Source organism: Argopecten irradians, chromosome 1 (assembly GCF_041381155.1).
Source record: "Argopecten irradians isolate NY chromosome 1, Ai_NY, whole genome shotgun sequence".
Taxonomy (NCBI): domain Eukaryota; kingdom Metazoa; phylum Mollusca; class Bivalvia; order Pectinida; family Pectinidae; genus Argopecten; species Argopecten irradians.
The window spans coordinates 70,452,615-70,478,378 of NC_091134.1; the positions used below are offsets into that span (position 1 = coordinate 70,452,615).

The 25,764-nt window shown below is 37.0% G+C and overlaps 1 protein-coding gene across 2 annotated transcripts in view; it reads left to right on the top strand.

The window, feature by feature from the left end:
- Nucleotides 1–25,764, top strand: part of LOC138307150 (arrestin domain-containing protein 2-like) — a 176,392-nt gene continuing 150,628 nt past the window's right edge. Inside the window, exon 1 of one of the 2 annotated variants that reach the window (XM_069247792.1) lies at nt 1–870. The gene's annotated coding sequence lies outside the window, so the exon portion shown is untranslated. Of the gene's footprint in view, nt 871–22,670; nt 23,015–25,764 lie in introns of those variants that run through there. The other variant, XM_069247787.1, reaches the window with a different exon arrangement.

Genomic DNA, 25,764 nt, shown 5'->3' on the forward strand with positions numbered 1-25,764 from the left:
ACCATTCTGGTGAAATGAACCAAGAGTCGTATCCGTGGCGGTACGAGGTGCACGAGAGGACTAGGATAGTATATTACTCTCGTCGGGATATGGCGAGAGTCGACCATAACGTCACCGTTATAAGTTAATGACCGATATCAACTGATTACCACGCAAACTTTATTGAATTGTTCGGCAGGCGATGGTTTCGGAACCATCTGTACCAGATTTGTGGATAAAAGAGCAGCTAAACAAGAACTATGTGTATCTCCCTACATATCTAGTGCTTATCACACCAGTGTTATCCACATAACACGTAATGTCCATGTTTTTTCTGTGTGACTTTACCGTTGTTGTGGTATTACCGGTGTGTTCAAAGAAGTGTTGGTATCAAGCTCTTTGTGTTTCGATGCTACTTGAGTTTATTGAACCGTCCTAATTAAAACTGTTTCCGGTCATCAGCTTCATCAGTGACCTCCGACCCTGTATTATCCGCGGTATTACAGATAATTACAGTACGCATGGCTCGGTGAGTGAGCCTCCCCTGGGATTTATTGCTCTCTGGATGGTGCAACAAGTCGAGTGATACCCTAACGGATTTAACCGATAGGTGACGCCACCAGATATTGATCCGATGTTTGACAATATATGATGACGTAATGATGCTTAGTGTTTGGCCGCATGAAGTCGCCATAAATCAGTGTTCTACTCTAGTTCTTTAAAGTCTATATAGGTGTCGCTACTGGTCGGACACCTTAGTAGTTTGACGGCGTCCTCTGTGTGGAATTTACCGAACTCATGGTGGCTATATTCTAAAGGTTCATCCAACGTGGGAACCGTGGAAATACCATTTTTATCGGACCAGTTTGGATAACTTTTCTGGTGCCATAGGTAAGATAAATGTTAATCAATTGGTGACAACATTTAAACTACAAACATTTGTAGTTTATCATATAGATACTGCAGTGATTCAATATAGTAAAATAATGACCCCAATTCGGATCCTACGACCAATTAAACCAATTGATGGCTAAGCTATCTCTAAAGAACATAAGACTAGCCTATAACGATTACTGAAACTCTTCACTCAGCTTTAGTATACGTCTTCACGAAGCTTTACGTACCCTTACAAGCTGGCTACGGTTACTGTGAAATCCACGTACTCATAAAATACATCATAATCAAAACAATTATTTGTATATTGACAAGATAATGATATATAATCAATAATGTTTCAATGTAAGGAGATCACCAGATACGCTTGTGTGTTTAGTAATTGATAACGTTTATGATATGGGATTTGAGTATGTATCTCATCAGGGACATCGGGGTACCTGGAAATGGTTTGCATCTTAAAACGTTCATATAATAGCGATTTTCCCGCCAGAAACGTCACTAAAATTGATTGTGCACATTGCATTTCGATTATACCATTAATATATATAATATGATATATATGTAGCTAGTCGCGGTGGCTGAATGGTTAAGATGTCCCGACATATTTTACAAATATGCCCTCCACCTCTGGGATGTGGGTTCGAATCCCATGTGGGGCAGTTGCTAGGTACTGACCGCTTTCGGTTTTTTTCACTCCGGGTACTTTGGCTTTCCTCCACCAACAAACCTGGCACGTCCTTACATAAAACACTGGCTGTTAATAGGAAGTTAAACTAATTAAAACCAAACATCATTCCGAACGCGCAAGTTCATCATTGATCCACTGAACCTGCATATTTAGAATGGAGTAAAAATATTATTGTGCTAAAATAATCATCAGGAATTTTTATCAGTCTCTAGAGAATCGGATGTTGGGAAATACTGGTGGGTCTATAAATTATCAGATTTGAATGTGTGCTTAGGAATGGATTTGAATATAGGACTAAAGTGTTTCATTGGTGAACCTTGATTTGAATATAGGATTGGTGTGTTTGATTGGTGGATGTTGGTTTGAATATAGGATCGGTGCGTTTGATTGATGGACATTGGTTTGAATATAGGATTAATGTGTTTATATCGCCAAGAACATTGGTGGACCTAGAAATGATGCGAAGATTTTGATGAATATGTCATCTAGGGATAGGGAGAATACAATTATATACGATTTTGATATTTACGTTCTTGTTTTACTCTGTATTCAAAGTTACAAAAGTTTTACGTGTCAAATGTGTGTGGCACTTTATCTGAACATCTAACTCGATTTGTGGGGAAACATATGTAATTACAGTACACATTCAAGTCGCGAGTTCGAACCCACGTTGGACAGTTGTCAGATACTGACCGACATTGGTGATTTTTCTCCTTCTAAATCTGACATGTCCTGAAATTACCTTTGTGGTCAAGAGGACGTCATATCAAACAAATCGAATGGTTATCATTGATCTACGAGATTCCAGAGACCCGATGGACATGTTTAGTTATTTTTTTCTATTGACTAAAGGGTTAGTTGAGCAACTACGGGGAAAACCATAAGCATCGTTTAAACTAGGTTTGGTTTTATAAAGGAAATAATTGGCTTTAGAATTGTAACATAAAAAACATGTGCGTTCAAATGTAAATGTGAAGGTTGTTTGAGGTGCACGGTCGATGCTGGGACGACCAGCTCTTGGTTCATACTTCGCTGAACGTGTGTTATATCGGATACATTAATGAGGTATTATGGAAACAATTCCGGATTCTCAGTAACGTCATCCTTTTTATTTTCCTTGTTACAAGTTTCTAGAAGGATTCTTTGAACATTGAGAAGAAAGTTTAATTTCATTAAAAACATGTGTTGGTAATGGAACAATGGTTACAAGGTACGTAATGAGTTTATACAGGTATAGAGGATAGAGTATTCTCAAACTGACGTACAAGGTAGACAAGTAGGGAGAATTGGTGAGGCCGAAAGGCTTTTCGTTGTGAGAGGATAGCTCACATTTCGTTTGGGGGATGTCACAAGCGGATACTCAGTCTTCAGAGAGTTGTCAGGTGGCTACGACAAAGTGACCTGGATTTCAAGGTATTCATCAGGACTTAAAATTACATGTATGTTATACTATCGATTCGCCATTCCTAATGATACTAACGTTCTTTCTTTCTTCTTTCTTTCTTTCTTTCTTTCTTTCTTTCTTTCTTTCTTTCTTTCTTTCTTTCAGGGTACAAATCTATCGAGTCTCTAATTACATGTAAACAAGTTGTAATGCGATGTGAATTGCATAAAAATGATAGTAAGCAGTAAAACTATGTGATATTTCCTTCAAACTTCTTGTGGTAAATCGAAATATCGCGAGAATTTAGTGAAAGAAGAACGATCAACAAGGCATGAAAAAGGCGGATACATAGAAAGTCGAAAATAAATGCTCGCTAATATTGGTTTGTCTTCAGGTTGTCTCTATAATTTTATATATAGGGCCGGTATATAGAGAAGCACTAGGTCTATTTTCAGCACACATCGTCTAACACGTGCAGCTATTTCTCGTTGTCATGGAAACCAGCACTTAAAAATGACAAGGTTGTCAACCTTTTTAGATGTGTCGACAAGAATAGTCCAGACTGTCGATCGGTTCTACAATCCAACAAAGGTATAGTTATTTTTGTCGTTTTGTCTAGTCCATGCCCACAAGATTTAATTTTGCGTTTCGATGTCGGATCACTATTTTTATGACGATTCATTTTCGTTTATTTGACCCGTAGTATCAATACGTTTTGGCGGAGATTCATTTTCGTTTATTTGACCTGTAGTTGATACGTCTTGGCGGAGATTTAATTTCGTTTATTTGAGCTGTAGTTGATACGTTTTGGCGGAGATTTATTTTCGTTTATTTGACCTGTAGTTGATACATTTTGGCGGAGATTTAATTTCGTTTATTTGACCTGTAGTTGATACGTTTTGGTGGAGATTTATTTTCGCTTATTTGACCTGTAGTTGATACGTTTTGGCGGAGATTTGTTTTTGTTTATTTGACCTGTAGTTGATACATTTTGGCGGAGATTTAATTTCGCTTATTTGACCTGAAGTTGATACGTTTTGGCGGAGATTTATTTTCGTTTATTTGACCTGTAGTTGATACGTTTTAGCGGAGATTTATTTTCGTTTATTTGACCTGTAGTTGATACGTTTTGGTGGAGATTTAATTTCGCTTATTTGACCTGAAGTTGATACGTTTTGGCGGAGATTTATTTTCGTTTATTTGACCTGTAGTTGATACGTTTTGGTTTAGATTTAATTTCGCAAACACATGGTACTAGTCATGGGTGAAATACGTGAAGTGGTGTTGATTTATAATAAGCGGAAATCGACGATATAGAAAGGCACGTCGGGCAACAGATAATTATAGGTCGGATACTTAGTGTTATAAGGAACGTCGTGTAACAGATAATTATAGGTCGGGTACTTAGTATTATAAGGAACGTCGTGTAACAGATAATTATAGGTCGGGTACTTAGTATTATAAGGAACGTCGTGTAACAGATAATTATAGGTCGGGTACTTAGTGTTATAAGGAACGTCGTGTAACAGATAATTATAGGTCGGGTACTTAGTGTTATAAGGAACGTCGTGTAACAGATAATTATAGGTCGGGTACTTAGTATTATAAGGAACGTCGTGTAACAGATAATTATAGGTCGGGTACTTAGTGTTATAAGGAACGTCGTGTAACAGATAATTATAGGTCGGGTACTTAGTGTTATAAGGAACGTCGTGTAACAGATAATTATAGGTCGGGTACTTAGTGTTATAAGGAACGTCGTGTAACAGATAATTATAGGTCGGGTACTTAGTGTTATAAGGAACGTCGTGTAACAGATAATTATAGGTCGGGTACTTAGTGTTATAAGGAACGTCGTGTAACAGATAATTATAGGTCGGTACTTAGTGTTATAATATATAGGTCGGGTACTTAGTGTTATAAGGAACGTCGTGTAACAGATAAATATAGGTCGGGTACTTAGTGTTATAAGGAACGTCGTGTAACAGATAATTATAGGTCGGGTACTTAGTGTTATAAGGAACGTCGTGTAACAGATAATTATAGGTCGGGTACTTAGTGTTATAAGGAACGTCGTGTAACAGATAATTATAGGTCGGGTACTTAGTGTTATAAGGAACGTCGTGTAACAGATAATTATAGGTCGGGTACTTAGTGTTATAAGGAACGTCGTGTAACAGATAATTATAGGTCGGGTACTTAGTATTATAAGGAACGTCGTGTAACAGATAATTATAGGTCGGTTACTTAGTGTTATAAGGAACGTCGTGTAACAGATAATTATAGGTCGGGTACTTAGTGTTATAAGGAACGTCGTGTAACAGATAATTATAGGTCGGGTACTTAGTGTTATAAGGAACGTCGTGTAACAGATAATTATAGGTCGGGTACTTAGTGTTATAAGGAAGTCGTGTAACAGATAATTATAGGTCGGGTACTTAGTGTTATAAGGAACGTCGTGTAACAGATAATTATAGGTCGGGTACTTTAGTGTTATAAGGAACGTCGTGTAACAGATAATCATAGGTCGGATACTTAGTGTTATAAGGAACGTCGTGTAACAGATAAATATAGGTCGGGTACTTAGTGTTATAAGGAACGTCGTGTAACAGATAATTATAGGTCGGGTACTTAGTGTTATAAGGAACGTCGTGTAACAGATAATTATAGGTCGGGTAGACTCGTTATTTAGTCGGTACTTAGTTTATAAGGAACGTCGTGTAACAGATAATTATAGGTCGGGTACTTAGTGTTATAAGGAACGTACGTCGTGTAACAGATAATTATAGGTCGGGTACTTAGTGTTATAAGGAACGTCGTGTAACAGATAATTATAGGTCGGGTACTTAGTGTTATAAGGAACGTCGTGTAACAGATAATTATAGGTCGGGTACTTAGTGTTATAAGGAACGTCGTGTAACAGATAATTATAGGTCGGGTACTTAGTGTTATAAGGAACGTCGTGTAACAGATAATTATAGGTCGGGTACTTAGTGTTATAAGGAACGTCGTGTAACAGATAATTATAGGTCGGGTACTTAGTTTATAAGGAACGTCGTGTAACAGATAATTATAGGTCGGGTACTTAGTGTTATAAGGAACGTCGTGTAACAGATAATTATAGGTCGGGTACTTAGTGTTATAAGGAACGTCGTGTAACAGATAATTATAGGTCGGGTACTTAGTGTTATAAGGAACGTCGTGTAACAGATAATTATAGGTCGGGTACTTAGTGTTATAAGGAACGTCGTGTAACAGATAATTATAGGTCGGGTACTTAGTGTTATAAGGAACGTCGTGTAACAGATAATTATAGGTCGGGTACTTAGTGTTATAAGGAACGTCGTGTAACAGATAATTATAGGTCGGGTACTTAGTGTTATAAGGAACGTCGTGTAACAGATAATTATAGGTCGGGTACTTAGTGTTATAAGGAACGTCGTGTAACAGATAATTATAGGTCGGGTACTTAGTGTTATAAGGAACGTCGTGTAACAGATAATTATAGGTCGGGTACTTAGTGTTATAAGGAACGTCGTGTAACAGATAATTATAGGTCGGGTACTTAGTGTTATAAGGAACGTCGTGTAACAGATAATTATAGGTCGGGTACTTAGTGTTATAAGGAACGTCGTGTAACAGATAATTATAGGTCGGGTACTTAGTGTTATAAGGAACGTCGTGTAACAGATAATTATAGGTCGGGTACTTAGTGTTATAAGGAACGTCGTGTAACAGATAATTATAGGTCGGGTACTTAGTGTTATAAGGAACGTCGTGTAACAGATAATTATAGGTCGGGTACTTAGTGTTATAAGGAACGTCGTGTAACAGATAATTATAGGTCGGGTACTTAGTGTTATAAGGAACGTCGTGTAACAGATAATTATAGGTCGGGTACTTAGTGTTATAAGGAACGTCGTGTAACAGATAATTATAGGTCGGGTACTTAGTGTTATAAGGAACGTCGTGTAACAGATAATTATAGGTCGGGTACTTAGTGTTATAAGGAACGTCGTGTAACAGATAATTATAGGTCGGGTACTTAGTGTTATAAGGAACGTCGTGTAACAGATAATTATAGGTCGGGTACTTAGTGTTATAAGGAACGTCGTGTAACAGATAATTATAGGTCGGGTACTTAGTGTTATAAGGAACGTCGTGTAACAGATAATTATAGGTCGGGTACTTAGTGTTATAAGGAACGTCGTGTAACAGATAATTATAGGTCGGGTACTTAGTGTTATAAGGAACGTCGTGTAACAGATAATTATAGGTCGGGTACTTAGTGTTATAAGGAACGTCGTGTAACAGATAATTATAGGTCGGGTACTTAGTGTTATAAGGAACGTCGTGTAACAGATAATTATAGGTCGGGTACTTAGTGTTATAAGGAACGTCGTGTAACAGATAATTATAGGTCGGGTACTTGTGTTATAAGGAACGTCGTGTAACAGATAATTATAGGTCGGGTACTTAGTGTTATAAGGAACGTCGTGTAACAGATAATTATAGGTCGGGTACTTAGTGTTATAAGGAACGTCGTGTAACAGATAATTATAGGTCGGGTACTTAGTGTTATAAGGAACGTCGTGTAACAGATAATTATAGGTCGGGTACTTAGTGTTATAAGGAACGTCGTGTAACAGATAATTATAGGTCGGGTACTTAGTGTTATAAGGAACGTCGTGTAACAGATAATTATAGGTCGGGTACTTAGTGTTATAAGGAACGTCGTGTAACAGATAATTATAGGTCGGGTACTTAGTGTTATAAGGAACGTCGTGTAACAGATAATTATAGGTCGGGTACTTAGTGTTATAAGGAACGTCGTGTAACAGATAATTATAGGTCGGGTACTTAGTGTTATAAGGAACGTCGTGTAACAGATAATTATAGGTCGGGTACTTAGTGTTATAAGGAACGTGTACGTACTAGTGTTATAAGGAACGTCGTGTAACAGATAATTATAGGTCGGGTACTTAGTGTTATAAGGAACGTCGTGTAACAGATAATTATAGGTCGGGTACTTAGTGTTATAAGGAACGTCGTGTAACAGATAATTATAGGTCGGGTACTTAGTGTTATAAGGAACGTCGTGTAACAGATAATTATAGGTCGGGTACTTAGTGTTATAAGGAACGTCGTGTAACAGATAATTATAGGTCGGGTACTTAGTGTTATAAGGAACGTCGTGTAACAGATAATTATAGGTCGGGTACTTAGTGTTATAAGGAACGTCGTGTAACAGATAATTATAGGTCGGGTACTTAGTGTTATAAGGAACGTCGTGTAACAGATAATTATAGGTCGGGTACTTAGTAGTTTATAAGGAACGTCGTGTAACAGATAATTATAGGTCGGGTACTTAGTGTTATAAGGAACGTCGTGTAACAGATAATTATAGGTCGGGTACTTAGTGTTATAAGGAACGTCGTGTAACAGATAATTATAGGTCGGGTACTTAGTGTTATAAGGAACGTCGTGTAACAGATAATTATAGGTCGGGTACTTAGTGTTATAAGGAACGTCGTGTAACAGATAATTATAGGTCGGGTACTTAGTGTTATAAGGAACGTCGTGTAACAGATAATTATAGGTCGGGTACTTAGTGTTATAAGGAACGTCGTGTAACAGATAATTATAGGTCGGGTACTTAGTGTTATAAGGAACGTCGTGTAACAGATAATTATAGGTCGGGTACTTAGTGTTATAAGGAACGTCGTGTAACAGATAATTATAGGTCGGGTACTTAGTGTTATAAGGAACGTCGTGTAACAGATAATTATAGGTCGGGTACTTAGTGTTATAAGGAACGTCGTGTAACAGATAATTATAGGTCGGGTACTTAGTGTTATAAGGAACGTCGTGTAACAGATAATTATAGGTCGGGTACTTAGTGTTATAAGGAACGTCGTGTAACAGATAATTATAGGTCGGGTACTTAGTGTTATAAGGAACGTCGTGTAACAGATAATTATAGGTCGGGTACTTAGTGTTATAAGGAACGTCGTGTAACAGATAATTATAGGTCGGGTACTTAGTGTTATAAGGAACGTCGTGTAACAGATAATTATAGGTCGGGTACTTAGTGTTATAAGGAACGTCGTGTAACAGATAATTATAGGTCGGGTACTTAGTGTTATAAGGAACGTCGTGTAACAGATAATTATAGGTCGGGTACTTAGTATTATAAGGAACGTCGTGTAACAGATAATTATAGGTCGGGTACTTAGTGTTATAAGGAACGTCGTGTAACAGATAATTATAGGTCGGGTACTTAGTGTTATAAGGAACGTCGTGTAACAGATAATTATAGGTCGGGTACTTAGTGTTATAAGGAACGTCGTGTAACAGATAATTATAGGTCGGGTACTTAGTGTTATAAGGAACGTCGTGTAACAGATAATTATAGGTCGGATACTTAGTGTTATAAGGAACGTCGTGTAACAGATAATTATAGGTCGGGTACTTAGTGTTATAAGGAACGTCGTGTAACAGATAATTATAGGTCGGGTACTTAGTGTTATAAGGAACGTCGTGTAACAGATAATTATAGGTCGGGTACTTAGTGTTATAAGGAACGTCGTGTAACAGATAATTATAGGAACGTCGTGTAACAGATAATTATAGGTCGGTTACTTAGTGTTATAAGGAACGTCGTGTAACAGATAATTATAGGTCGGGTACTTAGTGTTATAAGGAACGTCGTGTAACAGATAATTATAGGTCGGGTACTTAGTGTTATAAGGAACGTCGTGTAACAGATAATTATAGGTCGGGTACTTAGTGTTTATAAGGAACGTCGTGTAACAGATAATTATAGGTCGGGTACTTAGTGTTATAAGGAACGTCGTGTAACAGATAATTATAGGTCGGGTACTTAGTGTTATAAGGAACGTCGTGTAACAGATAATTATAGGTCGGGTACTTAGTGTTATAAGGAACGTCGTGTAACAGATAATTATAGGTCGGGTACTTAGTGTTTATAAGGAACGTCGTGTAACAGATAATTATAGGTCGGGTACTTAGTGTTATAAGGAACGTCGTGTAACAGATAATTATAGGTCGGGTACTTAGTGTTATAAGGAACGTCGTGTAACAGATAATTATAGGTCGGGTACTTAGTGTTATAAGGAACGTCGTGTAACAGATAATTATAGGTCGGGTACTTAGTGTTATAAGGAACGTCGTGTAACAGATAATTATAGGTCGGGTACTTAGTGTTATAAGGAACGTCGTGTAACAGATAATTATAGGTCGGGTACTTAGTGTTATAAGGAACGTCGTGTAACAGATAATTATAGGTCGGGTACTTAGTGTTATAAGGAACGTCGTGTAACAGATAATTATAGGTCGGGTACTTAGTGTTATAAGGAACGTCGTGTAACAGATAATTATAGGTCGGGTACTTAGTGTTATAAGGAACGTCGTGTAACAGATAATTATAGGTCGGGTACTTAGTGTTATAAGGAACGTCGTGTAACAGATAATTATAGGTCGGGTACTTAGTGTTATAAGGAACGTCGTGTAACAGATAATTATAGGTCGGGTACTTAGTGTTATAAGGAACGTCGTGTAACAGATAATTATAGGTCGGGTACTTAGTGTTATAAGGAACGTCGTGTAACAGATAATTATAGGTCGGGTACTTAGTGTTATAAGGAACGTCGTGTAACAGATAATTATAGGTCGGGTACTTAGTGTTATAAGGAACGTCGTGTAACAGATAATTATAGGTCGGGTACTTAGTGTTATAAGGAACGTCGTGTAACAGATAATTATAGGTCGGGTACTTAGTGTTATAAGGAACGTCGTGTAACAGATAATTATAGGTCGGGTACTTAGTGTTATAAGGAACGTCGTGTAACAGATAATTATAGGTCGGGTACTTAGTGTTATAAGGAACGTCGTGTAACAGATAATTATAGGTCGGGTACTTAGTGTTATAAGGAACGTCGTGTAACAGATAATTATAGGTCGGGTACTTAGTGTTATAAGGAACGTCGTGTAACAGATAATTATAGGTCGGGTACTTAGTGTTATAAGGAACGTCGTGTAACAGATAATTATAGGTCGGGTACTTAGTGTTATAAGGAACGTCGTGTAACAGATAATTATAGGTCGGGTACTTAGTGTTATAAGGAACGTCGTGTAACAGATAATTATAGGTCGGGTACTTAGTGTTATAAGGAACGTCGTGTAACAGATAATTATAGGTCGGGTACTTAGTGTTATAAGGAACGTCGTGTAACAGATAATTATAGGTCGGGTACTTAGTGTTATAAGGAACGTCGTGTAACAGATAATTATAGGTCGGGTACTTAGTGTTATAAGGAACGTCGTGTAACAGATAATTATAGGTCGGGTACTTAGTGTTATAAGGAACGTCGTGTAACAGATAATTATAGGTCGGGTACTTAGTGTTATAAGGAACGTCGTGTAACAGATAATTATAGGTCGGGTACTTAGTGTTATAAGGAACGTCGTGTAACAGATAATTATAGGTCGGGTACTTAGTGTTATAAGGAAGGAACGTCGTGTAACAGATAATTATAGGTCGGGTACTTAGTGTTATAAGGAACGTCGTGTAACAGATAATTATAGGTCGGGTACTTAGGTATAAGGAACGTCGTGTAACAGATATTATAGGTCGGGTACTTAGTGTATAAGGAACGTCGTGTAACAGATAATTATAGGTCGGGTACTTAGTGTTATAAGGAACGTCGTGTAACAGATAATTATAGGTCGGGTACTTAGTGTTATAAGGAACGTCGTGTAACAGATAATTATAGGTCGGGTACTTAGTGTTATAAGGAACGTCGTGTAACAGATAATTATAGGTCGGGTACTTAGTGTTATAAGGAACGTCGTGTAACAGATAATTATAGGTCGGGTACTTAGTGTTATAAGGAACGTCGTGTAACAGATAATTATAGGTCGGGTACTTAGTGTTATAAGGAACGTCGTGTAACAGATAATTATAGGTCGGGTACTTAGTGTTATAAGGAACGTCGTGTAACAGATAATTATAGGTCGGGTACTTAGTGTTATAAGGAACGTCGTGTAACAGATAATTATAGGTCGGGTACTTAGTGTTATAAGGAACGTCGTGTAACAGATAATTATAGGTCGGGTACTTAGTGTTATAAGGAACGTCGTGTAACAGATAATTATAGGTCGGGTACTTAGTGTTATAAGGAACGTCGTGTAACAGATAATTATAGGTCGGGTACTTAGTGTTATAAGGAAAGTACGTCGTGTAACAGATAATTATAGGTCGGGTACTTAGTGTTATAAGGAACGTCGTGTAACAGATAATTATAGGTCGGGTACTTAGTGTTATAAGGAACGTCGTGTAACAGATAAATTATAGGTCGGGTACTTAGTGTTATAAGGAACGTCGTGTAACAGATAATTATAGGTCGGGTACTTAGTGTTATAAGGAACGTCGTGTAACAGATAATTATAGGTCGGGTACTTAGTGTTATAAGGAACGTCGTGTAACAGATAATTATAGGTCGGGTACTTAGTATTATAAGGAACGTCGTGTAACAGATAATTATAGGTCGGGTACTTAGTGTTATAAGGAACGTCGTGTAACAGATAATTATAGGTCGGGTACTTAGTGTTATAAGGAACGTCGTGTAACAGATAATTATAGGTCGGGTACTTAGTGTTATAAGGAACGTCGTGTAACAGATAATTATAGGTCGGGTACTTAGTGTTATAAGGAACGTCGTGTAACAGATAATTATAGGTCGGGTACTTAGTGTTATAAGGAACGTCGTGTAACAGATAATTATAGGTCGGGTACTTAGTGTTATAAGGAACGTCGTGTAACAGATAATTATAGGTCGGGTACTTAGTGTTATAAGGAACGTCGTGTAACAGATAATTATAGGTCGGGTACTTAGTGTTATAAGGAACGTCGTGTAACAGATAATTATAGGTCGGGTACTTAGTGTTATAAGGAACGTCGTGTAACAGATAATTATAGGTCGGGTACTTAGTGTTATAAGGAACGTCGTGTAACAGATAATTATAGGTCGGGTACTTAGTGTTATAAGGAACGTCGTGTAACAGATAATTATAGGTCGGGTACTTAGTGTTATAAGGAACGTCGTGTAACAGATAATTATAGGTCGGGTACTTAGTGTTATAAGGAACGTCGTGTAACAGATAATTATAGGTCGGGTACTTAGTGTTATAAGGAACGTCGTGTAACAGATAATTATAGGTCGGTACTTAGTTTATAAGGAACGTCGTGTAACAGATAATTATAGGTCGGGTACTTAGTGTTATAAGGAACGTCGTGTAACAGATAATTATAGGTCGGGTACTTAGTGTTATAAGGAACGTCGTGTAACAGATAATTATAGGTCGGGTACTTTAGTGTTATAAGGAACGTCGTGTAACAGATAATCATAGGTCGGATACTTAGTGTTATAAGGAACGTCGTGTAACAGATAATTATAGGTCGGGTACTTAGTGTTATAAGGAACGTCGTGTAACAGATAATTATAGGTCGGGTACTTAGTATTATAAGGAACGTCGTGTAACAGATAATTATAGGTCGGGTACTTAGTATTACAAGGAACGTCGTGTAACAGATAATTATAGGTCGGGTACTTAGTGTTATAAGGAACGTCGTGTAACAGATAATTATAGGTCGGGTACTTAGTGTTATAAGGAACGTCGTGTAACAGATAATTATAGGTCGGGTACTTAGTGTTATAAGGAACGTCGTGTAACAGATAATTATAGGTCGGGTACTTAGTGTTATAAGGAACGTCGTGTAACAGATAATTATAGGTCGGGTACTTAGTGTTATAAGGAACGTCGTGTAACAGATAATTATAGGTCGGGTACTTAGTGTTTATAAGGAACGTCGTGTAACAGATAATTATAGGTCGGGTACTTAGTGTTATAAGGAACGTCGTGTAACAGATAATTATAGGTCGGGTACTTAGTGTTATAAGGAACGTCGTGTAACAGATAATTATAGGTCGGGTACTTAGTGTTTATAAGGAACGTCGTGTAACAGATAATTATAGGTCGGGTACTTAGTGTTATAAGGAACGTCGTGTAACAGATAGATATATAGGTCGGGTACTTAGTGTATTATAAGGAACGTCGTGTAACAGATAATTATAGGTCGGGTACTTAGTGTTATAAGGAACGTCGTGTAACAGATAATTATAGGTCGGGTACTTAGTTTATAAGGAACGTCGTGTAACAGATAATTATAGGTCGGGTACTTAGTGTTATAAGGAACGTCGTGTAACAGATAATTATAGGTCGGACTTAGTGTATGACGCGTGTATATATAGTATAAGGTATAGAACGTCGTGTAACAGATAATTATAGGTCGGGTACTTAGTGTTATAAGGAACGTCGTGTAACAGATAATTATAGGTCGGGTACTTAGTGTTATAAGGAACGTCGTGTAACAGATAATTATAGGTCGGGTACTTAGTGTTATAAGGAACGTCGTGTAACAGATAATTATAGGTCGGGTACTTTAGTGTTATAAGGAACGTCGTGTAACAGATAATTATAGGTCGGATACTTAGTGTTATAAGGAACGTCGTGTAACAGATAATTATAGGTCGGGTACTTAGTGTTATAAGGAACGTCGTGTAACAGATAATTATAGGTCGGGTACTTAGTGTTATAAGGAACGTCGTGTAACAGATAATTATAGGTCGGGTACTTAGTGTTATAAGGAACGTCGTGTAACAGATAATTATAGGTCGGGTACTTAGTGTTATAAGGAACGTCGTGTAACAGATAATTATAGGTCGGGTACTTAGTGTTATAAGGAACGTCGTGTAACAGATAATTATAGGTCGGGTACATAGTGTTTATAAGGAAACGTCGTGTAACAGATAATTATAGGTCGGGTACTTAGTGTTATAAGGAACGTCGTGTAACAGATAATTATAGGTCGGGTACTTAGTGTTATAAGGAACGTCGTGTAACAGATAATTATAGGTCGGGTACTTAGTGTTATAAGGAACGTCGTGTAACAGATAATTATAGGTCGGGTACTTAGTGTTATAAGGAACGTCGTGTAACAGATAATTATAGGTCGGGTACTTAGTGTTATAAGGAACGTCGTGTAACAGATAATTATAGGTCGGGTACTTAGTGTTATAAGGAACGTCGTGTAACAGATAATTATAGGTCGGGTACTTAGTGTTATAAGGAACGTCGTGTAACAGATAATTATAGGTCGGGTACTTAGTGTTATAAGGAACGTCGTGTAACAGATAATTATAGGTCGGGTACTTAGTGTTATAAGGAACGTCGTGTAAAGATAATTATAGGTCGGGTACTTAGTGTTATAAGGAACGTCGTGTAACAGATAATTATAGGTCGGGTACTTAGTGTTATAAGGAACGTCGTGTAACAGATAATTATAGGTCGGGTACTTAGTGTTATAAGGAACGTCGTGTAACAGATAATTATAGGTCGGGTACTTAGTATTATAAGGAACGTCGTGTAACAGATAATTATAGGTCGGGTACTTAGTGTTATAAGGAACGTCGTGTAACAGATAATTATAGGTCGGGTACTTAGTGTTATAAGGAACGTCGTGTAACAGATAATTATAGGTCGGGTACTTAGTGTTATAAGGAACGTCGTGTAACAGATAATTATAGGTCGGGTACTTAGTGTTATAAGGAACGTCGTGTAACAGATAATTATAGGTCGGGTACTTAGTGTTATAAGGAACGTCGTGTAACAGATAATTATAGGTCGGGTACTTAGTGTTATAAGGAACGTCGTGTAACAGATAATTATAGGTCGGGTACTTAGTGTTATAAGGAACGTCGTGTAACAGATAATTATAGGTCGGGTACTTAGTGTTATAAGGAACGTCGTGTAACAGATAATTATAGGTCGGGTACTTAGTGTTATAAGGAACGTCGTGTAACAGATAATTATAGGTCGGGTACTTAGTGTTATAAGGAACGTCGTGTAACAGATAATTATAGGTCGGGTACTTAGTGTTATAAGGAACGTCGTGTAACAGATAATTATAGGTCGGGTACTTAGTATTATAAGGAACGTCGTGTAACAGATAATTATAGGTCGGGTACTTAGTGTTATAAGGAACGTCGTGTAACAGATAATTATAGGTCGGGTACTTAGTGTTATAAGGAACGTCGTGTAACAGATAATTATAGGTCGGGTACTTAGTGTTATAAGGAACGTCGTGTAACAGATAATTATAGGTCGGGTACTTAGTGTTATAAGGAACGTCGTGTAACAGATAATTATAGGTCGGGTACTTAGTGTTATAAGGAACGTCGTGTAACAGATAATTATAGGTCGGGTACTTAGTGTTATAAGGAACGTCGTGTAACAGATAATTATAGGTCGGGTACTTAGTGTTATAAGGAACGTCGTGTAACAGATAATTATAGGTCGGGTACTTAGTGTTATAAGGAACGTCGTGTAACAGATAATTATAGGTCGGGTACTTAGTGTTATAAGGAACGTCGTGTAACAGATAATTATAGGTCGGGTACTTAGTGTTATAAGGAACGTCGTGTAACAGATAATTATAGGTCGGGTACTTAGTGTTATAAGGAACGTCGTGTAACAGATAATTATAGGTCGGGTACTTAGTGTTATAAGGAACGTCGTGTAACAGATAATTATAGGTCGGGTACTTAGTGTTATAAGGAACGTCGTGTAACAGATAATTATAGGTCGGGTACTTAGTGTTATAAGGAACGTCGTGTAACAGATAATTATAGGTCGGGTACTTAGTGTTATAAGGAACGTCGTGTAACAGATAATTATAGGTCGGGTACTTAGTGTTATAAGGAACGTCGTGTAACAGATAATTATAGGTCGGGTACTTAGTGTTATAAGGAACGTCGTGTAACAGATAATTATAGGTCGGGTACTTAGTGTTATAAGGAACGTCGTGTAACAGATAATTATAGGTCGGGTACTTAGTGTTATAAGGAACGTCGTGTAACAGATAATTATAGGTCGGGTACTTAGTATTATAAGGAACGTCGTGTAACAGATAATTATAGGTCGGGTACTTAGTGTTATAAGGAACGTCGTGTAACAGATAATTATAGGTCGGGTACTTAGTACTTAGTGTTATAAGGAACGTCGTGTAACAGATAATTATAGGTCGGGTACTTAGTGTTATAAGGAACGTCGTGTAACAGATAATTATAGGTCGGGTACTTAGTGTTATAAGGAACGTCGTGTAACAGATAATTATAGGTCGGGTACTTAGTGTTATAAGGAACGTCGTGTAACAGATAATTATAGGTCGGGTACTTAGTGTTATAAGGAACGTCGTGTAACAGATAATTATAGGTCGGGTACTTAGTGTTATAAGGAACGTCGTGTAACAGATTATTATAGGTCGGGTACTTAGTGTTATAAGGAACGTCGTGTAACAGATAATTATAGGTCGGGTACTTAGTGTTAAAGGAACGTCGTGTAACAGATAATTATAGGTCGGGTACTTAGTGTTATAAGGAACGTCGTGTAACAGATAATTATAGTCGGGTACTAGTTAAGGAACGTCGTGTAACAGATAATTATAGGTCGGGTACTTAGTGTTATAAGGAACGTCGTGTAACAGATAATTATAGGTCGGGTACTTAGTGTTATAAGGAACGTCGTGTAACAGATAATTATAGGTCGGGTACTTAATTATAAGGAACGTCGTGTAACAGATAATTATAGGTCGGGTACTTAGTGTTATAAGGAACGTCGTGTAACAGATAATTATAGGTCGGGTACTTAGTGTTATAAGGAACGTCGTGTAACAGATAATTATAGGTCGGGTACTTAGTGTTATAAGGAACGTCGTGTAACAGATAATTATAGGTCGGGTACTTAGTGTTATAAGGAACGTCGTGTAACAGATAATTATAGGTCGGGTACTTAGTGTTATAAGGAACGTCGTGTAACAGATAATTATAGGTCGGGTACTTTAGTTTATAAGGAACGTCGTGTAACAGATAATTATAGGTCGGGTACTTAGTGTTATAAGGAACGTCGTGTAACAGATAATTATAGGTCGGTACTTAGTGTTATAAGGAACGTCGTGTAACAGATAATTATAGGTCGGGTACTTAGTGTTATAAGGAACGTCGTGTAACAGATAATTATAGGTCGGGTACTTAGTGTTATAAGGAACGTCGTGTAACAGATAATTATAGGTCGGGTACTTAGTGTTATAAGGAACGTCGTGTAACAGATAATTATAGGTCGGGTACTTAGTGTTATAAGGAACGTCGTGTAACAGATAATTATAGGTCGGGTACTTAGTGTTATAAGGAACGTCGTGTAACAGATAATTATAGGTCGGGTACTTAGTGTTATAAGGAACGTCGTGTAACAGATAATTATAGGTCGGGTACTTAGTGTTATAAGGAACGTCGTGTAACAGATAATTATAGGTCGGGTACTTAGTGTTATAAGGAACGTCGTGTAACAGATAATTATAGGTCGGGTACTTAGTGTTATAAGGAACGTCGTGTAACAGATAATTATAGGTCGGGTACTTAGTGTTATAAGGAACGTCGTGTAACAGATAATTATAGGTCGGGTACTTAGTGTTATAAGGAACGTCGTGTAACAGATAATTATAGGTCGGGTACTTAGTATTATAAGGAACGTCGTGTAACAGATAATTATAGGTCGGGTACTTAGTGTTATAAGGAACGTCGTGTAACAGATAATTATAGGTCGGGTACTTAGTGTTATAAGGAACGTCGTGTAACAGATAATTATAGGTCGGGTACTTAGTGTTATAAGGAACGTCGTGTAACAGATAATTATAGGTCGGGTACTTAGTATTATAAGGAACGTCGTGTAACAGATAATTATAGGTCGGGTACTTAGTATTATAAGGAACGTCGTGTAACAGATAATTATAGGTCGGGTACTTAGTGTTATAAGGAACGTCGTGTAACAGATAATTATAGGTCGGATACTTAGTGTTATAAGGAACGTCGTGTAACAGATAATTATAGGTCGGGTACTTAGTGTTATAAGGAACGTCGTGTAACAGATAATTATAGGTCGGGTACTTAGTGTTATAAGGAACGTCGTGTAACAGATAATTATAGGTCGGGTACTTAGTATTATAGAGAACGTCGTGTGTAACAGATAATTATAGGTCGGGTACTTAGTGTTATAGGAACGTCGTGTAACAGATAATTATAGGTCGGGTACTTAGTGTTATAAGGAACGTCGTGTAACAGATAATTATAGGTCGGGTACTTAGTGTTATAAGGAACGTCGTGTAACAGATAATTATAGGTCGGGTACTTAGTATTATAAGGAACGTCGTGTAACAGATAATTATAGGTCGGGTACTTAGTGTTATAAGGAACGTCGTGTAACAGATAATTATAGGTCGGGTACTTAGTGTTATAAGGAACGTCGTGTAACAGATAATTATAGGTCGGGTACTTAGTGTTATAAGGAACGTCGTGTAACAGATAATTATAGGTCGGGTACTTAGTGTTATAAGGAACGTCGTGTAACAGATAATTATAGGTCGGGTACTTAGTGTTATAAGGAACGTCGTGTAACAGATAATTATAGGTCGGGTACTTAGTGTTATAAGGAACGTCGTGTAACAGATAATTATAGGTCGGGTACTTAGTGTTATAAGGAACGTCGTGTAACAGATAATTATAGGTCGGGTACTTAGTGTTATAAGGAACGTCGTGTAACAGATAATTATAGGTCGGGTACTTAGTGTTATAAGGAACGTCGTGTAACAGATAATTATAGGTCGGTACTTAGTGTTATAAGGAACGTCGTGTAACAGATAATTATAGGTCGGGTACTTAGTGTTATAAGGAACGTCGTGTAACAGATAATTATAGGTCGGGTACTTAGTGTTATAAGGAACGTCGTGTAACAGATAATTATAGGTCGGGTACTTTAGTGTTATAAGGAACGTCGTGTAACAGATAATTATAGGTCGGGTACTTAGTGTTATAAGGAACGTCGTGTAACAGATAATTATAGGTCGGGTACTTAGTGTTATAAGGAACGTCGTGTAACAGATAATTATAGGTCGGGTACTTAGTGTTATAAGGAACGTCGTGTAACAGATAATTATAGGTCGGGTACTTAGTGTTATAAGGAACGTCGTGTAACAGATAATTATAGGTCGGGTACTTAGTGTTATAAGGAACGTCGTGTAACAGATAATTATAGGTCGGGTACTTAGTGTTATAAGGAACGTCGTGTAACAGATAATTATAGGTCGGGTACTTAGTGTTATAAGGAACGTCGTGTAACAGATAATTATAGGTCGGATACTTAGTGTTATAAGGAACGTCGTGTAACAGATAATTATAGGTCGGGTACTTAGTGTTATAACGTCGTGTAACAGAACGTCTTAGTGTTATAAGGAACTGTAACAGATAATTATAGGTCGGGTACTTAGTGTTATAAGGAACGTCGTGTAACAGATAATTATAGGTCGGGTACTTAGTGTTATAAGGAACGTCGTGTAGCAGATAATTATAGGTCGGGTACATAGTATTTTAAGGAAAGTAGAACCTCCTGCTTTATCACAGGGACACGAGAAATGTAGTTTTCAGTCGTGTGTGTTTGAACCTATATGTGTATCTTAGTCTCGGGCCAACCTTACTCCTGATCATTACGTCGTGTCAATATTGCCCATCAGCAGTTTCTCAATATCGACGTCTAATATTATTGGATTAGGGCCAACCTAAGAAGCAAATATTTGTAAATACAATACATTTTTATGTATATTTGACCAAAAGTTAGACGAGTCTTTGTATATATTTGTTACCGATAAGAAGATAACAGATTATTATAAGGTTATACAATGACTCATACTTAGTGATTATTAAGGGACCTATCTAAGTCTCAGGGACCTGAGAATTAGATATAGTCTTAGTGTATTTGAACCTATCCATGTCTCATGGACCTGAAAGGTAGATTATTTGGTTCTACCTAAGTCTATCTATGTCTCAGGGACAGGGAATCTAGTGTCAGTTTGTATATTTGAATCTCTTTCTAGTCAAAAAGACATGGCAAAGTAATCACAAATTGTTACTTTACCATATCATAGTCGCTGCGACATTCAATACCAATTATTGAAATTTGTCTATCACAGAGACCCGATATAGTTTCTGACTGTGTATATCACAGGGACCCGATATAGTTACTGTCTCTGTCTATCACAGGGACCCGATACAGTTACTATCTGTGTCTATCATAGGGACCCGATAAAGTTACTGTCTGATTATATTTTGTCCATGTGAATTATGTACACTATACAATAGCTGTTTGTCAGTCTGAATAATAAATACTTACTTTTGACCATATGTATTACACTCGTCTGACAATATATGTCGATTATATATTGACATATAACGTCAGACGTTTTTGACTATAGACGCTTCCTTAGTGTAGCCAAGGGATATCACTCCTGCTGCGTTCATGCGTATGTGGGCTGTGGATGTGTAGTGTAGTAAACTTGTGATTGTTTGACTGGGTATATTACATATTGAGCTCGAGCTCAGGACAATAATGGGTTTCAAAACAAAACAATAGGTTGTAAATATCGATAGAGAAAATCCCCGTTTGTTTGCTGCTATATCAACTGTTATATAAAAGATGCTTTAGACATCGCTCCAGTTTGATCAAGTGAAAGACATCTCAAACAACACCAGCCTCTAGATCAAAGAGACCTCAAGATTGATTATGTATATATTTGGTCCAATTGTATTGCCTATCAATTTTTCTCAACTGCTTTTGGGTTGTATAATAAAATTAACCACATTTTACCGAATGTTTTTCCACCTACATGTACATAATTAAGTGTTCTATAGGGTAGGCCCAGATGTGTTCACCCCGTCACATCTATCTGAGTTACTTCCCTTAGTTTCACTCCGTCAGTACTGACGGATCACAATGATGGATCATAATGAAGTTTAAGTGACAATTCGTTCCTAGTATATTATTCACATAATACAAAACATTAAAATAATTCAATGTTTTCGTGTCGTTTTGAGTTGAAACAATAAAAAGACCAGAATTAAGGATTGTTGATTTTCGTCTGATGGGGATGTAAAGATACGCACGAAAAAGTTGTTTATTTCGTCAGAAAAATAACCCCAAAATATTAAGGCAAAAAAGGCAAAACATACTGTTTTCATTATATGTATGTTTGATCCGTAAACATTTCACCAATGGACTCTCTTGAAATAAAAAAGGGAGATTAGTTAAATCACTGGTCAGTTTAGGCTTTACATTCACGTATCGTCTCCGAATAAAATTCTAGATAATATAGAGCTTTATGACTTTCAATTTCTGTACGGTATAATATCGCAACACAAGGAATCTTTTACTAAGCCAAGTACTAGTGCGTTCATTGGCAAGAAATGTTTTCCTATGTAAATGCTTCACGTTTTATATGATCTGATTTTAGATTCAATTTTTCATGTAAAATTGACGCCAAAATACCTGGTAATGTATCATTTAAGCACTATCGAACGGAATCTATAACTTTCCTATTTATATTAATTTTAAAAGTTCGGTTGTATTTTGTTCAATACTCGTCAAAGTGTATTACACAGATTTAAAAAAAACCCCGGCTATGCCCTGTCAAGTGATAGCCGGGTCTCAGTGGGAATTATCTCCCCTGTTCTTTCCAGCAGACGGCTGAAAGGCTAAGCCAGCCAACTCAGCCACTGTATCATATTGTTTCGGAGGGTCTAACACTGCACAACGGGGTGCATGGGGTCCTTCCCGAGGGTGACATTAACAGCCTCACCCCAGGGGCCTTTATATTACTGAAGCATGGGTAGTCGACTGCTAAACACAAACTTGTTGTCTTCGTGAATGTGAAAGTAGGACACTCCACTCCCACGCCTGTGTCGCCTGTTATCGCAATGTGACCGATATTTCGTTCAATCATTGCCTTTGGCGCTCATTTCGTTAAAATAAACAAACGGAGAGCAGACATTTTAGTCACACGTGTGGACTGTTGTCTCTGTGGAGGAGGAATATTCTTTTACATGGTAAGATCGTCAAAATCGTTATGTATTAAACCCTATTGTATCTAGATTTTTTGCCGCCGAAAATTTAACAGTACAAAATTAACGACCGATGCATTTCCCTGATATTGGACACATTGATTCATGTATCTTGGAATCGTAATATACACCAGATAGTTTTATGAATGGATTATTAAAACAATATGGTTTTCCGTTTTTTTCTGGTACCACGTACATGTACTTTGTTTGAGTTGCACATTCCTGTACGTGTACACGAACAATATATCAGTAGAATTGCACATATGCAGAGAGAAATATATTATGAAAATCCTTGTGGATATCAATTTACTATAACCGTGTTCAAGATAAAAGAGAATTAATAGAAGTTTCAAGTTGTGATATTTATGGTGATCTTTATCAACTTTCCGATTTAGAGAATCTGTTCCTGTTTAAATACTGTAAGTAATGTATAAGACCTTGTTCAGTTTAAGTATAGTTACAGATCCATTTCCATTTTCTGTGTTTGACATTGATCTGTAGTTCTAACTTCCCCACCTTTCCAAAGTGACACAAAAGTTGAGAGATATTAAGTCTCCAAAATCTGTAAGTAAGCAAACTTGCAAGAACTTCTGAAGAATGTGAGAAAAGTTATTTAACTTTTGAAAAAGGGAAAATTTGTTTTTGCTCTATAAATACATAATCAGTTTCACAAATGTTTCTGGTTTAGAATCTGAAATACAAAAATGTATTACTGTAATATTTTTAGTATCAGAATGCGATTGTAATATGTGAAATCAACCGTTTATAATTATATTTTGTTTGTATAAGTGACACCAGGACAGCTATAAGTACCATATGTCAGTATAGTTTACCAGTACCTTATGGAGCCAGAGACAAAGATAGCAGTGGGAAATCATTGGATATAAACTGTGTAGAAATGTATAAAGTCTATGTCAAAAATCTATATTTACATATGCCCCTATATAGTCAACGGGAGGGGAGTTGCGTTCAAATTAGCGTAAACGCAATGACGTATGAATACAAACGCAGTGCAGGTTCGGACTACATCTAGTTCACGCTTCGATAAGATTTTGCGTCATAAGTTGACGGATTTTAAAATAACAATAAAGAGTTTTTATTAGATCCAATTAAATATGTATTTGACATCAAAACAAAACATGTGTTCAAGCATTGTAACGGTAATAAACTACAAAATGAATCGCTGGTCGGGGCTACAACCGGGGGGCTTTCCTCAGGAATGTTCGGGGAATCCCATAGTTACGTAAGATGTACATGTGGGTACGGTCACTCATCCCACCTAAATGTACAGAACATCTGATTGTCGGTGAATAATTCTGGGAGCGTCTAAGCGAACAATAGGTTAAAAGATCATATACAGGTTTCCAGAAAAAAAAAACATTACAGGTAGCCTATCCGAAACAGTATCATCAGCTTAAATGGCCCCGTCTTTGCATTCAAAATAGGCCTACACACACGCAAACACTTGTCTATCCTCCGTACAATAATATAAAAGTCATGACTGCGAAGAATTTAGTGTATATCGCGTTCTTAGACCGATACATACATGACAAACATTCAGCAGCTCAACGGTCATACCATCAATAGGCTTTATCACAGTCACTTTCCTCGGTTGAAAATCAAATATGGCGGCTCGCTTCACTTCGGACCGCATCACTACCCTGACAACGATACATACCGGTAGTCGTTCCGCCTTGGTTATCTCAATTTTTATTCGAAATGGACATTATTAATATATATTATCAAATTGAAAAAAAATATATGTTGAAAATAATTGAAAAGTGTCATTGTTGTATTTCAAACCAAACTGCAGCTATAACATTCAACAATCGGAACTATATCTTCGGTCATCCTGACTACCGTAGTTACCCAACTTAGCAACCATCACCGTTTTAAATTGTACGTAAAGGTAGATTTATTTATGTAAATATATAGATTGAACAGTGTTTTGATTGCGTTAAAGGTGGTATGAACGCAATGGGATACATACATATTCTACATGTAGCGCTAACGCGCTACATTGAATATGTCTGTATCCCATTGCGTTCATACCACCTTTAACGCAATCAAAACACTGTTCAATCTCTATGTGGCGGCCAATTACCCTGATCTAAATATTTCTGTTTGCCTCCATTAATCTGTGTCATGTGAGTTGTGTGTCAGAGTGTTGAATACTCCAGAGTTTACATCCACACAGATTAAGGAAGCAAGTCTGATATAGTTGTATGATGATCAGATGAATAAAGCACTTTCCAATTCTAATCTGATATAGTTGTATGATGATCAGATGAATAAAGCACTTTCCAATTCTAATCTGATATAGTTGTATGATGATCAGATGAATAAAGCACTTTCCAATTCTAATCTGATATAGTTGTATGATGATCAGATGAATAAAGCACTTTCCAATTCTAATCTGATATAGTTGTATGATGATCAGATGAATAAAGCACTTTCCAATTCTAATCTGATATAGTTGTATGATGATCAGATGAATAAAGCACTTTCCAATTCTAATCTGATATAGTTGTATGATGATCAGATGAATAAAGCACTTTCCAATTCTAATCTGATATAGTTGTATGATGATCAGATGAATAAAGCACTTTCCAATTCTAATCTGATATAGTTGTATGATGATCAGATGAATAAAGCACTTTCCAATTCTAATCTGATATAGTTGTATGATGATCAGATGAATAAAGCACTTTCCAATTCTAATCTGATATAGTTGT